Below are 13009 nucleotides of genomic sequence, written 5' to 3'. Positions count from 1 at the left end.
CAGAGGGTAATTCATTTGTTCCAGGGTTCGGATTGACTCCTGCGTGCGTGGTGCGGAGGATGCGTGTCACAGACGCTTCAGAAAGTTTCTTTAGGAAAATTGAAATCCCAGGTAGAGAACGGGGCACTGGAAAAATTGAACCGCTGATTGATGTGCGGCGGCTCATACAAGAAGCTTCCACTGCGCCAGCTCTTTAAGTTGGTGGGGGAGTGGGAAGCAGAGGACCACCGATGCGCTTTGCTGACTCACAGGACTAGCAGGTAACCAATGAGTAAGGCTTCAGTGTTGAGGCGGCGCGCATAGATGACCCGTGACAAAGCAGATCACCCTTGTAAGAACGGAGAGATACTGGAAAGGTGGTCATGACTGAACTGAAGACTGATGGTAGGACAGTGCGGTTGGTGTTGAGGGTCTTGCAGAGTTTGAGGTATGTGAGAATGAGCATCTGCCGTGGTGGGCAAGGGGCTCAGGTTAGAGAAGGAAACGTAGTACGTCTCTAGCTTTCTCTTTCAGCTCCTCTAAATCCTCTGTGCTGTACTGAGCCGCTTGCTCCAAGACAGATGTCCTTTAGCTGGATTCGATTGCTTTTCTTTGATTTTGCTTTCTTCCTTTTCAGTTCTGCTCTTTCTTATGTGGTACCCAGGCGGCCCTCACCAAAGGCAGAAGTATTATTTCTGGAATCTTACCAGCATCTGGATGGCCGGGATCTGTCTTATCTTTCTTTGTATTATCTGTTGAGTTGTATTAAATGCTTAGTAAATATGTTTTTACTTGGTTGGTTGGTATTAAAGCCTGAAAAATTTAAGGCCATTTTGGAGGGAAGATCTGTATAGCTTTACAAAAGCATTACCTAAGCCTAAGATTTTATTTTGCACTGTTGTAATGACGTCTTAGACAAAACAAGGGTATGTGACAGTTTTATCAGGGAAATGTTAAATTTTCCCTGCCTTAGGAATTCTCCCAGAACACTCAGTGGAATCTTCCTGAACCCTATCTCTATTCAAGATCAGGATGACTAAGGAGTTGAAGACTTTAGCAAACTGATCCCTAAGACAGTCTCCAAAAGCCAAATAACCTCTATTAGTAAAAGAGGGGGGCCAGACTAGGGTGTAAGAATCTTGGCAGCAGTGGAATAAGTCTATTGACCAGAACTTCTGCCAATGCTTTAGGTAGTAATGTTAGCAGGAAATGAATGTCTGGGCCCCAAAAATCTCTAAGCTAACTCTAGGAGTGTTGCTGTTAGAGGCTGAGGTCCAAGATACACATTAAGGAGCAGATTATAAAGGTGCTGGAGCAGTTCTTGACCATCCTGTCCAAAGAGCTCTAGGCTTGTGTGCGTGAGAAACATCCATAATGTGGAGGAAGTGAGCATGCTAGGAGGCTTTAGGGAAAGAGTTTGATGATCTAGGATACTGGGTGAGAAAAGAGTTGCAATCTGGGTAGGACAGTGAGGATGGTGGGGAGGGGACATAGATGCACAATTGGAATGAGTAGATCATTACTGAGATAAAATCTTCCCTGTGGTTCCAAGTCTGTCTCTTACTTCTTGCTCTCTGTTTTCCATTGCTTGAAGACTAGATGAGCTTCTGGTTCCTAGGTCTCCTGCTCTGTGTCCCTTGGTTATACTACTTGTGATTTATAAGTTCTATTTCCAATTCCCAGTGTGGTTCCCTCACAAGCTCAACTGTATCTAGTTTTCTCCAGGTCCCAGCTTGTTGCCTTTGACAGGTAATGTTTTTAAAGAGAATAGTGGGCCACAGGTCTTGGAGTTTCCAACTCTGGCTTATGGAAACACAGCTTTGCTGTCAGTCTTAGAGATTCAGTCCCCTGCTGGAAGGAGGTAAGAAGCACAGTTTACCTTGAATTCACCTTTGGTCAGACCATCTTTCCAGAGTACTTCTCCTGACATCCATTTTGTATTTGTCAAAGGTGTAGTCGGGAATTTAAAACTGGGTACTTTTGCCCTGGTCTGGGGAGGTCAGTGAAGGTTTCCTGGGAGTCACTGAGCTTTAAATGGACAGTGGGCCTTAGAACAGAAAGGGAAGGAGAATCATACGGGGAGGAAGAATTTAGAAAATTGAGTGGTCTGTATATGTCCTCCATCAAATTGACTAAAATGTAACAAACATTTACATAATAAACTCATCAGCCTTAATGAGAGTTATTGTATCTGCAGAGAACAGTGAAAACTTGTTGAAATGTGGAAACTGGACTCTCTCACTGGCTTGATAACTTCTAGCACCCCAGCCTTAAGGTGTTTGTGACTCATCAAATGAGAAACAAGAGACATGGATCCTTGGAGTCCCTTGTGCTGACTTGAAATGTTGAGGATCTTCTGTATTTAGTAAATTCCCAAATCACTGTAGATCTGTCTCCACCCTCCTTAGTAAAATCTCTGTCGGTGGCTTGTTTCAGGATCAGCTTCAGTATTGAATCGGACTTTCCTGATGGTTTCTATTTTTTTCTTTTTAAAGATTTTGTTTATTTATTTGACAGAGAGAGACACAGCGAGAGAGGGAACACAAGCAGGGGGAGTGGGAGAGGGAGAAGCAGGCTTCCCACGGAGGAGGGAGCCCGATGCGGGGCTCAATCCCAGGACCCTGGGATCATGACCTGAGCCAAAGGCAGACACTTAACGACTGAGCCACCCAGGTGCCCCCTGATGGTTTCTATTTGCCTGCTTATTCTTCTTTTCTCGATTTCTGTTCAATCATGTTATTATCAATGGCCATTGTTCCCACTTTCTCCAGTCCACTGTCTGTCCCTCCTCCATCACTCACATAATGTTGCATTGACCTATGGTGATGGATTTACTCTAACACTTCATAGCTAATTCACTACTATTTCTGTTCATTCAGCTTCCAATTCCACATTTTCTTTGATTCTCCTTTTGATTCTTATCATTCTTTTCTCATCCTTGTAATGAGTAGAATAATCTAGTAAAGAGGAAATAAGTTTTGGAATCAGAATATCTGGTACTGGAGGCTGTGATTTACCAGACATCTTAGGGACAGCGCACCAGCAGAGAACTCTCTTTATTCTGTCTCTAAAGCTTCCTAGTGTGGTCATTTCCTTTTCATATTTATTGCTATATAACAAATTACCCCCAAATGTGCCATCTGAAACATATCTATAGTTTCTGTGGGTCAGGAATTGAAAGTGGTTTAGTAGAATGTTCTGGTTCCGGGTTTCTCAAGAGGTAGTGGTCAAGATGTTGGCTGGGCTGTAGTCATCTGAAGAAGCTGAGGATTGGCTTTCAAATTGCTTCCCTCACATGGCTCTTGGCAGGATGCCTGAGTGTCCTCACAGTGTGGCAGCTGGTTTCTCCCCAAAACGAGTTATCCAAAAGACCAAGGATGCTGCAGTGCTTTCTGTGACCTAGTTTCTACCACCACTCCCACCATATTCTTATTTTTGGAAGTTTGTCACTAGGTCCAGCCAAGACTCAAGGGGAGGGAAATTAGGCTCCATCTTTTGGATGGAGTTGTGTCAAAGAATTCATTGTTATATTTTAAATCACCACAGGCAAGTTACTTAACCTCTGTGAGCTTCTGTTTCTTCACCTCTGAATGGGGGACAAAAATATCTACTTTACGGGAATGAGTTGTGAGGTTAAATGGAGATATCTTTTGAAAGTGTTTTATATACATTATAACTCTCTAATGCTCTCATAATTTTCAGTGTAATCATTGCCAAAGATCTACTGTTCTCATCTGTGTCCTGGATCTTCACTGTGTTAGTGTTATCTCTCTTGAACTGACCCTGTTTAGGTTGACCCGTAGTATATATTCCGGGACATGCTTAAATCATCCTTTGCTCTTTCCCTTAGGTGTCTGTCTCAGATAATAAGTTATATCTGTGCAGTCTGTCTACTTTAGGTGACAAAAGTAGTACCAATAAGAAGTTTGCTCTAAAGAACCAAATATTTAGAGAAATACACATAGGCAGTACTAGCTACATAAGCTGCAGGACTAGTGCAAAATGAAAATGTGGGGCCCTTTGTTCAAAAAGCAGGAAAAACATATTGTTAAAGGTATTAAAATATAAAACCTATTTTTCCCCTATCATGGGCTCTCTCATGACTCATCATTGCGTTTTTGTTATTTAATGTCATTTAAAGTAAACAAAAATTAAAATTTTAATTATGAATTTTGCTGTTCACCTTTAGATTGTACAATACCACTTTTAAAGGCAAATATAAAAGCATTAGGAATCACCAAATTATACACAACTCATACTTTGTAGTTCCTTTGTGCATATGTATTTCAGAACAGTGGAAACGCTGTGCAGGGTGACTCACCACTTCCTGACGGGAACACAGTCTATCAACTCTACCTTTAACTGCTGAGGACTAAGGAGAAAGAGAAAGAGGGTGGCAGTGTGTTGCTCTCTTCCCTGTCGCTTCTGCCATCATTTCCAGTAAGTGGCTGCCCAGCGCAGGGAAGTAACACAATAAGAACGTGGTGGGTTCCTTGTTCCTGTCTCTTAGACCCTGCCATTTGCCACCTTTCTGAGTTATGAGCAAGTTGTGGTTCCAGCAAGAAAGTATGGTCTCACCTGGCTGTCAGCACCCCAGCTGACTCAGGTGCAGATATAACATGCCTACCCTGTACGTTAGGGGCGGGAAATTTTCTCTTCATCCCTTCTAGGTTCTTTGGCTGGTCTAATAACTAAAGTGACCTAAGACAGATTAACAGGAGAAAAACAAATTTAATTATGTACAGACAGGAGTCCCAAAGATATGAGACTCATGGGCAATTTAGGCAATTGAGGTTTATATGCCATCCTGAGCCAAGGAATGGGAGAGGGGTCTGGGACTTCAAAGGGGAGGAGGATAATTCATAGGATAATGAGAGGAGATGTTTGGTTATCAGACATTTGCCATGGCATGCAGTTAAGTCTTTCAGATAAAAAAGTTATGTCTGGTAATAGCTCTTTTTCTGGTACAGGCCCTCTATCTAAATTATTTTAAGTAGTTAATGGACAGGTAGATGTTTTTCCTGAGTCTTCTGGGTCTTGATTGCCTTCAGCTCAACATAATCCACAAGACAAAGTGGTGTACTTTGGGGCAGCCTATTCTGCTCCCCTTCATAGTTAGAGTCTCACTGAACTCCCATGAATATTGGGTCCACTGGAATTTTGTCTTCCTAGGGGATTACAAATGCTATGCGTGAATGGGAGGGCAAGACATACCCTCTGCTCAGGTGCATGCATTATTGTCCTGTCCTTCACATATACAACACAAGTTCAAAGATAAAATTTAGAATCTCAAGACTGTGACAATGATATTAAACCAAGCTCCGGACCTTCCAAGAAGCAGGACCCCTCTGAGCACTCTGAGCCCTGGGGCCCTGTGTTACGGCGTAGGTAACACATCTTGGAAGCCGGCACCGCACATCTGGCAGACTCAGTGGGAAGACTTACAAGGCAGGCAGTTGTGAAAAAGTCTTCCAACAGACAGGTGATAAATGTAGGAAAAATTTCCCCTGGAATTTAAATCTTTAAACACAGGAGAAACCATACCGGATAAAAACCTGTAATTGTGAGTGTGAGAAAGCCTTTATTCAGCATTTCCCCCTTTCTTGACATCAGAGAACTCACTCACTCTGGGGAGAAATTGTATCACTGTAGTAAGTGTGCAAAAACCTTTATCCAATGCTCTCATCTTCTTGTTCACCTGAAAATCCATGTTGGAGTGAAGGCCTCTAAATGTAAAGAATGTGAGAAAGCTTCCAGTGCAAGCCCTGGCCTTATTCAGTAATAGAGAATTTGCACAGGAGAGAAACCCTATGAATACAATAAATATTGAAGAGGTTTCCAGGTGAGTTAGCTCCAGCAAGGCCTCAGACTGCTCCTGTGGATAAGAAGTTCTACTAATGGGCTACCTATTTAGGCAAATTCATTAAGAATTTAGGCCTCTTTCAACAGATAATATGTTTTGGAAAAGGATGCTATGGGAAGAAGCCTGAGAAAGAAGCATGTCCTCCAGACATGGCAAATTTTTTCCAATGTCAGACCCTTTATAGATGATCCCTTAAAATAGCCGTTTCTGTGGTATCTTACTTACTCATGAGTGCTGAGTATAGAATTGTGGAATCGTGTTATATACCTGAAACTAATATTACACTGTATGTTAATGATACTTGAATAAAAAAAATAAAGGGATATGAATTAAAAAAAAAAAGCCTTTTCTAGCCAAACCCTCATAAACGTTCTTTGCCGTGTGCTACACACCAAGTTTAAAGGTTTAACTATGGTCTCTGGATGAATAACTGTTGGTCTGGAGAATCCTGAATCTTTACCTCATAACCTTATAACTGCTGACAAGTTATTTAACTCCTTTATGCCCAGAATTTTTTCAATGAAATGTGGATAACAACTACTATTTACCAAGGATATTATGAAGATAAAAGAAGGTAACAAGGCATTTTGGATATATGTATTCTTGTGCTGATATAAGAAACTTGTACTACAGGTGAGTATTGGCTCTGCCAAATTAAAAAAGACCAAAATAAGGAGTATGACTATGAGAAGAGAAATAAACAAGAATAAAATACATACTAAAACCTCACAAATATCACTTGAGAAACACATTACAACTTTTTCCAGAATATGAATGAAAATCTTTTCCCAAAGTATAGATTATAGAATGTTTGTTATTAGGCTTTTATTAAACTTGCAGATTCAGGGCGCCTGGGTGGCTCAGTAGGTGAAGCCTCTGCCTTCGGCTCAGGTCATGATCTCGGGGTCCTGGGATCGAGTCCCGCGTCGGGCTCCCTGCTTGGCGAGGAGCCTGCTTCTCCCTCTCCCTCTGCTCCTCCTCCCTGCTCATTCTCTGTCTCTCTCCCTCAAATAAAATATTAAAAAAAAAAAACTTGCAGATTCGGAAGACATAAACTTTACTGTCTTTGCAACCAAGTATTTTTTCTTTTAAAAATGTGGAGTGTCAGTGCTTTCAGATGGGGAAAAAGGAGTTATGATATTTTAAGACTTTTTTAATTTCAGGAAACAAAACAAAACTTGGGTCCATAAGAAGTTATGTTTAAGACTGAGAAACTTTGCATTGATACGAAAAGAATAAAGGAGGAATCATTTTTAAATCCAATTTTGTTATATACCATGAATTAAAAATTCTATTTTATCACGATTATTATTAATCAAAAAGCTAATGATATGGATAGTGAGATTTGGAAAAATAGATTTCATGTCAGGATGAGTCCATTTCAAGATGCTGACATTTAAAAAATAGTTCTTGGGGAGGGGAAAAATATAGTTCTCTAAATTTTTTTATTCAGATATAATTGACATCTAACATTGTATAAGTTTAAGATACACAACATTGATTTGATACACTTATATATTTCAATATGATTAGCATTAGCTAACACCTCCATCATGGCACATAATTATTTTTTATGATGACACATTTAAGGTCTAATCTCTCAGCAACTTCCAAGTATATAATACAGTACTGTTAACTACAATCACAATGTTGATTAGATCCCCAGAACTTATTAATTTTCTAACTGCAAGTTTGTACCCTTGACTGTTTTCCCAATTCCTCTACTTTGAGTTGGTAACCACCATTCTACTCGTTTTTACAAGTTCAGCTTTTTTAGATTCCACATATAAGTGGCATCATACAATGTGTCTTTCTTTGACTTATCTCACTTAGTACAGTACTCTCAGGTTCCATCCATGTTGTCACAAATGGCAGGATTTCCTTCTTTCTCATGGCTGAATAATATTCCATTGTACTATACTTCATTCATCTATCAATGGACACTTAAGTAGTTTCCACATCTTGGCTATTGTGAATAATACAATAAACATGGCAGTGCAGATATCTTTTTGATACCCTGTTTTCATTTATTTCCTTCAGATATATATATAGAAGTGGGATTGCTGGACCATATAATAGTTCTATTTTTTAATTTTTTGAGAAACCTCATACTGTTTTCCATAGTGGCTGCACCAATTTACTTTCCCACCAACATTCATAAGGGTCCCTTTTCTCCACATCCTCCAACACTTGTTATTTCTTGTCTTTTTGATACCAGTCTTTCTGACTGGTGTGAGATAATATTTCATTGTGGTATTGATTTGCATTTCCCTGATGATTTGTATCTCTTGGCCATCTGTATGTCTTCTCTAGAAAAATGTCTATTCACCTCCTCTGCCTGTGTTTTATTTTTATTTTATTTTTTTTTATTTAAGTAAGCTCCATACCCAGTGTGAAGCTGGAACTCATGACCCTGAGATCACGAGTTGCATGCTCTACCGACGGAGCCAGGCAGGCGCCCTGCCTGTGTTTTAATTGGATTGTTTTTGTTGTTATTAAGTTGTATGAATTCTTTATATATTTTGTCTTTTTATTTTTAAATTTAATTTTTTTAAAAAAGATTTTATTTATTTATTTGACAGAGAGCACAAGCAGGGGGAGCAGCAGAGGGAGAAGCAGGCTCCCTGCTGAGCAGGGAGCTCAATGTGGGACTCAATCCCAGGATCCGAGGATCATGACCTGAGCCGAAGGCAGACGCTTAACCGACTGAGCCACTCAGGCACCCCTATATTTTGTCTTTTTTAAAAAAATGTTGGGGCGCCTGGGTGGCTCAGCTGGTTAAGTATTTGTCTTCGGCTCAGCTCATGATCCCAGAGTCCTGGGATCGAGCCCCACGTCAGGCTCCCTGCTTAGTGGGGAGTCTGCTTCTCCCTCTCCCCCTGCCCCTGCTCACCCCACCGCTTGTTCTCTCTCTCTCTCAAATAAATAAATAATTTATTTAAAAAAAATTTTTTTTAAGTAGTCTCCACACCCAGCACAGGGCCTAAACTCACAACCCTGAGATCAAGACCTGAGCTGAGATCAAGAGTCAGACACTAAACTGACTTGAGCCACCCAGGCATCCCGAGTTCTTTATATATTTTGGATATTAACCTCTTATCTGATAGTTTGCAGATATTTTCTCCCATTCTGTAGGTACAGAGTTGGGGGGTGAGGTGGGCAAGGAAAGAGATGAATAAAGCAACTATCAAAAAGGGATTTGGACTGAACAATGAGAGTAACAATGGGTATCAAAAGTGGAAGAAGGTGAAAATAAGAAATATTGCGGATGGCAGTAGAAAGTAACAGAAAAATAATCTTTTTTATTTATTATTATTTTTTAAAGATTTTATTTATTTATTTGAGAGAGAGAGAGCACATGAGAGGGGGGAGGGTCAGAGGAAGAAGCAGATTCCCCGCTGAGCGGGGAGCCCGATGCGGGACTCGATCCTGGGACTCCAGGATCACGACCTGAGCCGAAGGCAGTCGCTTAACCAACTGAGCCACCCAGGTGCCCCAAAATAATCTTTTTTAAAGATATTTTTTATTTTGAGAGTGAGCATGGGGTATGGGGTGGGGTGGGTGAGGGGCAGAGGAAGAGGGGGAGAAGCAGACTCCCCGCTGAGCGCAGAGGCCAACGTGGGGCTTGATCCCAGGACCCTGAAATCATGACCTGAGCTGAAATCAAGATTTGGACGCTCAACCAAGTCACCCAGGTGCCCCAAAATAATTTGTTTTTAACTGTAGTCAGAACAGATGAAAATATACTGAAGTTAGAGGGAATGGGGGCAATGAGGAGATAATACTGAAGAGGAAAGATCTATATTTTAGAATGATTTGTGACTTTTTAACTAAAGACAGCAGGGACTAAAGGAAAAACTAAACAAACAGGGTTAGATGAGTCTGAAAGATTAGGTAGATGACATAGATTCCATTACAAGGGCACAGTAAAGAGGTACAAAATGGCTTTAAATGATCAGGGAAATTCAGAAAAGGTCATTTTAAGGCAAAAGATTAAGTTCTACTTTACAGAGCAAGTACTAAATGTACAGTAGAAATTAGGCCATGATATTACATATGATGAAAATATAAACAGGTTAAATAAAGATAAATTTTATTTTATGAGAACAGTCTGAAAAGGTTTTTAAATGAAGTTAGGAATGCTGGTATATAATAGGGAAGACGGCATCATGTTGTTCTGTACCATGTCCTTCGTTAGTGCTGCCTAAGCGGGAATGCGATACTCGAGAGGGTAGATGTTCAGTCCTGTTCAGCGTGGCGTTTCTACGTTTGCGGTGTTCCTAATGCTTTTCAACCGGGACAGCTAGCAGGACTTTCAAGCACCCTCTCCCAGCTTGCTCACGAACGGCCTGGAGTTCTAGATCCTTCATGGGCTGCAGGACTTTCAAGCACCCTCTCCCAGCTTGCTCACGAACGGCCTGGAGTTCTAGATCCTTCATGGGCTGCAGAACTTTCAAGCACCCTCTCCCAGCTTGCTCACGAACGGCCTGGAGTTCTAGATCCTTCATGGGCTGCAGGACTTTCAAGCACCCTCTCCCAGCTTGCTCACGAACGGCCTGGAGTTCTAGATCCTTCATGGGCTGCAGGACTTTCAAGCACCCTCTCCCAGCTTGCTCACGAACGGCTTGGAGTTCTAGATCCTTCATGGGCTGCAGGACTTTCAAGCACCCTCTCCCAGCTTGCTCACGAACGGCCTGGAGTTCTAGATCCTTCATGGGCTGCAGGACTTTCAAGCACCCTCTCCCAGCTTGCTCACGAACGGCCTGGAGTTCTAGATCCTTCATGGGCTGCAGGACTTTCAAGCACCCTCTCTCAGCTTGCTCACGAACGGCCTGGAGTTCTAGATCCTTCATGGGCTGCAGGACTTTCAAGCACCCTCTCCCAGCTTGCTCGCGAACGGCCTGGAGGTCTAGATCCTTCATGGGCTGGAGTCGGTGGCTTCTCCGCGGCGTGTGTGCTCTGAGTACTCCCATGCACACGTCCCGGCTACAGCCTGGAAACGAGATACGGTCGGGTTTGTGAAAGACTCTGAGTGACCCGGAGTTCTTGTCTTAGAAGGACGCCTTGGGGACAATTCTCGGGGCGTAGAATAGAGAAAAATGGACACACGGTCTATTCCACCGTCAAGAAGAAAGAAACAAACTAGACAGCACGAGAGGCTGAGAAGGCCGACTCAGTACTTCCGGCCTGGCGAGCGGAACCGGAAGCTCTGCAGCCCCGCCCCCACGGTCGTCCGGACGCTTCTCTCCCTCGCTAGACGGTAACGCATTTAATCACAGCTGCTGTCCTGTTTCACCAAGCGCCCCCCCGAACCGCTGCCTCCCCTGTTCTCTGGCTGACCCTCTAACACTCAGACCTGGGGCTCCGGGGCACGATGACCAGGATCTGCTCCTCGGTGCGGCATCAGCCACTGACCGCAAAGTCCCCAGAGTTGGCTCCGAGCCTCGCAGGGTCCAGAGTCTCCAGGTAACAAAACCGCCTGAGGTCAGGAGGCGCACCCACCGCCTGGCTGCTGCGAGCTCGTCCTGCGCAGCGCACGTTCTCAGCTCCTAGGGTCCCTCCCGTCCCTTGAGATTTCACAGCCAAGGCTGCCCCCATTGCGGGCTCTCAGGGGCTGAATGTTTTTGGCTCCTCCTACGGCACAACAAACCATTACCTTACAGAAATGCAACGGCTGCTGACCACTTCTGCTGAGGTTAAAGCGGACTCGTCATCCTGAAACTCCGAACGAGGGGCACCTGGGGGGCTCCGGTCACGATCTCGGGGGGTGAGGGCCCAGCGCTCAGGGTGGCGTCCGCTGCAGGTTCTCATGCCCTCCGCCGCCAGTCCCCCAAATAAATAAACTCTTAAAACAACAGCAAACCGCCTCACTGAAAGAGTAATTCCAAGGGAAAACGACAGTCCCGGTGAACCCGTCACGCGTGACGGAAAGCGCAAACCAGGCCAGTCAAGTAACACGGAAAGAATGGAAGCTCGGCTACGAGTGGAAGGAGAGGAAAATACCACCCAAACACGCTGCCGTTTGCGGCACAACAAGTCCACAGAAGACTGCGGATCCCGGCCCGGCAACGGGCACCCGTGGCAGACGCGCCCACAAGAGGCAGGTCTGAGGGTCCGCGGTGACCACGCGCCCCCCCCCCCCCCCCCCCCCCCCGGGGCCTGCGCCGCCGCTGTCGCTCCGGGAGCCCAGGACTCGCACAGCCGGCGCCGGACGGGCGACAACACAGGCGACCCGGGGGCGCTCCGGGGCCTGGCAGGCGGGCCGCAGCCGCAGCCGCCGCCTTCACCTCGGAATTCTGTTCCGGAACCTCACTAGCAGCCCCAGCGAGGGGAGAAACGGGCGCTGCGGGCATCAGCCTTGGCCGCGACCCCGCCTCAGGCCCCGCAGCGCCCCTCGCCGCCAACACACAACCCGGCCGGAAGCTGTAGCCACCACGGGCGGAAGCCGGCCGCTTCCGGCCTCTGGGGAAGGTGCTGTCGGCGGGAACCTCCGCGGGGCGGCCACCCGGGGCACAGCGCCGCCTCCGGCCTCTCCGGGAGACGCTCCGCTCGGTGGTGGCCTCCGCGGGGCGGCGCTGCGGTTGAGTTGCGTGTGGTCTTTCACCTTCTGAAAGGCCAACGACGTGCGAACCCCGTCCCCCACTTTATTTTATTTTCTTATTTTATATATATATATTTTTTCCATGCAGAACGTGCCCTCCTTAATACCCATCACCAGGCTAACCCATCCTCCCACCCCCCTCCCCTCTAGAACCCTCAGTTTGTTTTTCAGAGTCCATCGTCTCTCATGGTTCTTCTCCCCCTCCGATTTCCCCCCTTCATTCTTCCCCTCCTGCTACATTCTTCTTCTTCTTTTTTTCTTTCTTAACATATATTGCATTATTTGTTTCAGAGGTACAGATCTGAGATTCAACAGTCTTGCACAATTCACAGCGCTTACCAGAACACATACCCTCCCCAGTGTCCATCACTCAGCCACCCCATCCCTCCCACCCCACCCCCCACTCCAGCAACCCTCAGTTTGTTTCCTGAGATTAAGAATTCCTCATATCAGTGAGGTCATATGATACATGTCTTTCTCTGATTGACTTATTTCGCTCAGCATAATACCCTCCAGTTCCATCCACGTCGTTGCAAATGGCAAGAGCTCATTCCTTTTGATGGCTA

At 44.7% G+C, this 13009-nt stretch overlaps 1 protein-coding gene and 1 long non-coding RNA gene across 1 annotated transcript; one reads left to right on the top strand and one right to left on the bottom strand.

Moving 5' to 3' along the window:
- The window catches only part of LOC118547504 (olfactory receptor 2B8-like), an 87883-nt gene that overhangs the window by 33813 nt on the left and 41061 nt on the right, over positions 1 to 13009 (top strand).
- LOC144379141 (uncharacterized) lies at positions 9125 to 11979 on the bottom strand. The gene is made up of 2 exons (XR_013441498.1): positions 11499 to 11979; positions 9125 to 10835 (listed from the first exon to the last, which is right to left on the bottom strand). It is a non-coding gene; the product is annotated as an uncharacterized LOC144379141 (long non-coding RNA).

This window comes from Halichoerus grypus, chromosome 9 (genome assembly GCF_964656455.1).
Source record: "Halichoerus grypus chromosome 9, mHalGry1.hap1.1, whole genome shotgun sequence".
NCBI lineage: Eukaryota > Metazoa > Chordata > Mammalia > Carnivora > Phocidae > Halichoerus > Halichoerus grypus.
The sequence above is the reverse complement of the archived record's forward strand: the minus strand, read 5'-3'. Positions and strand labels throughout refer to the sequence as shown.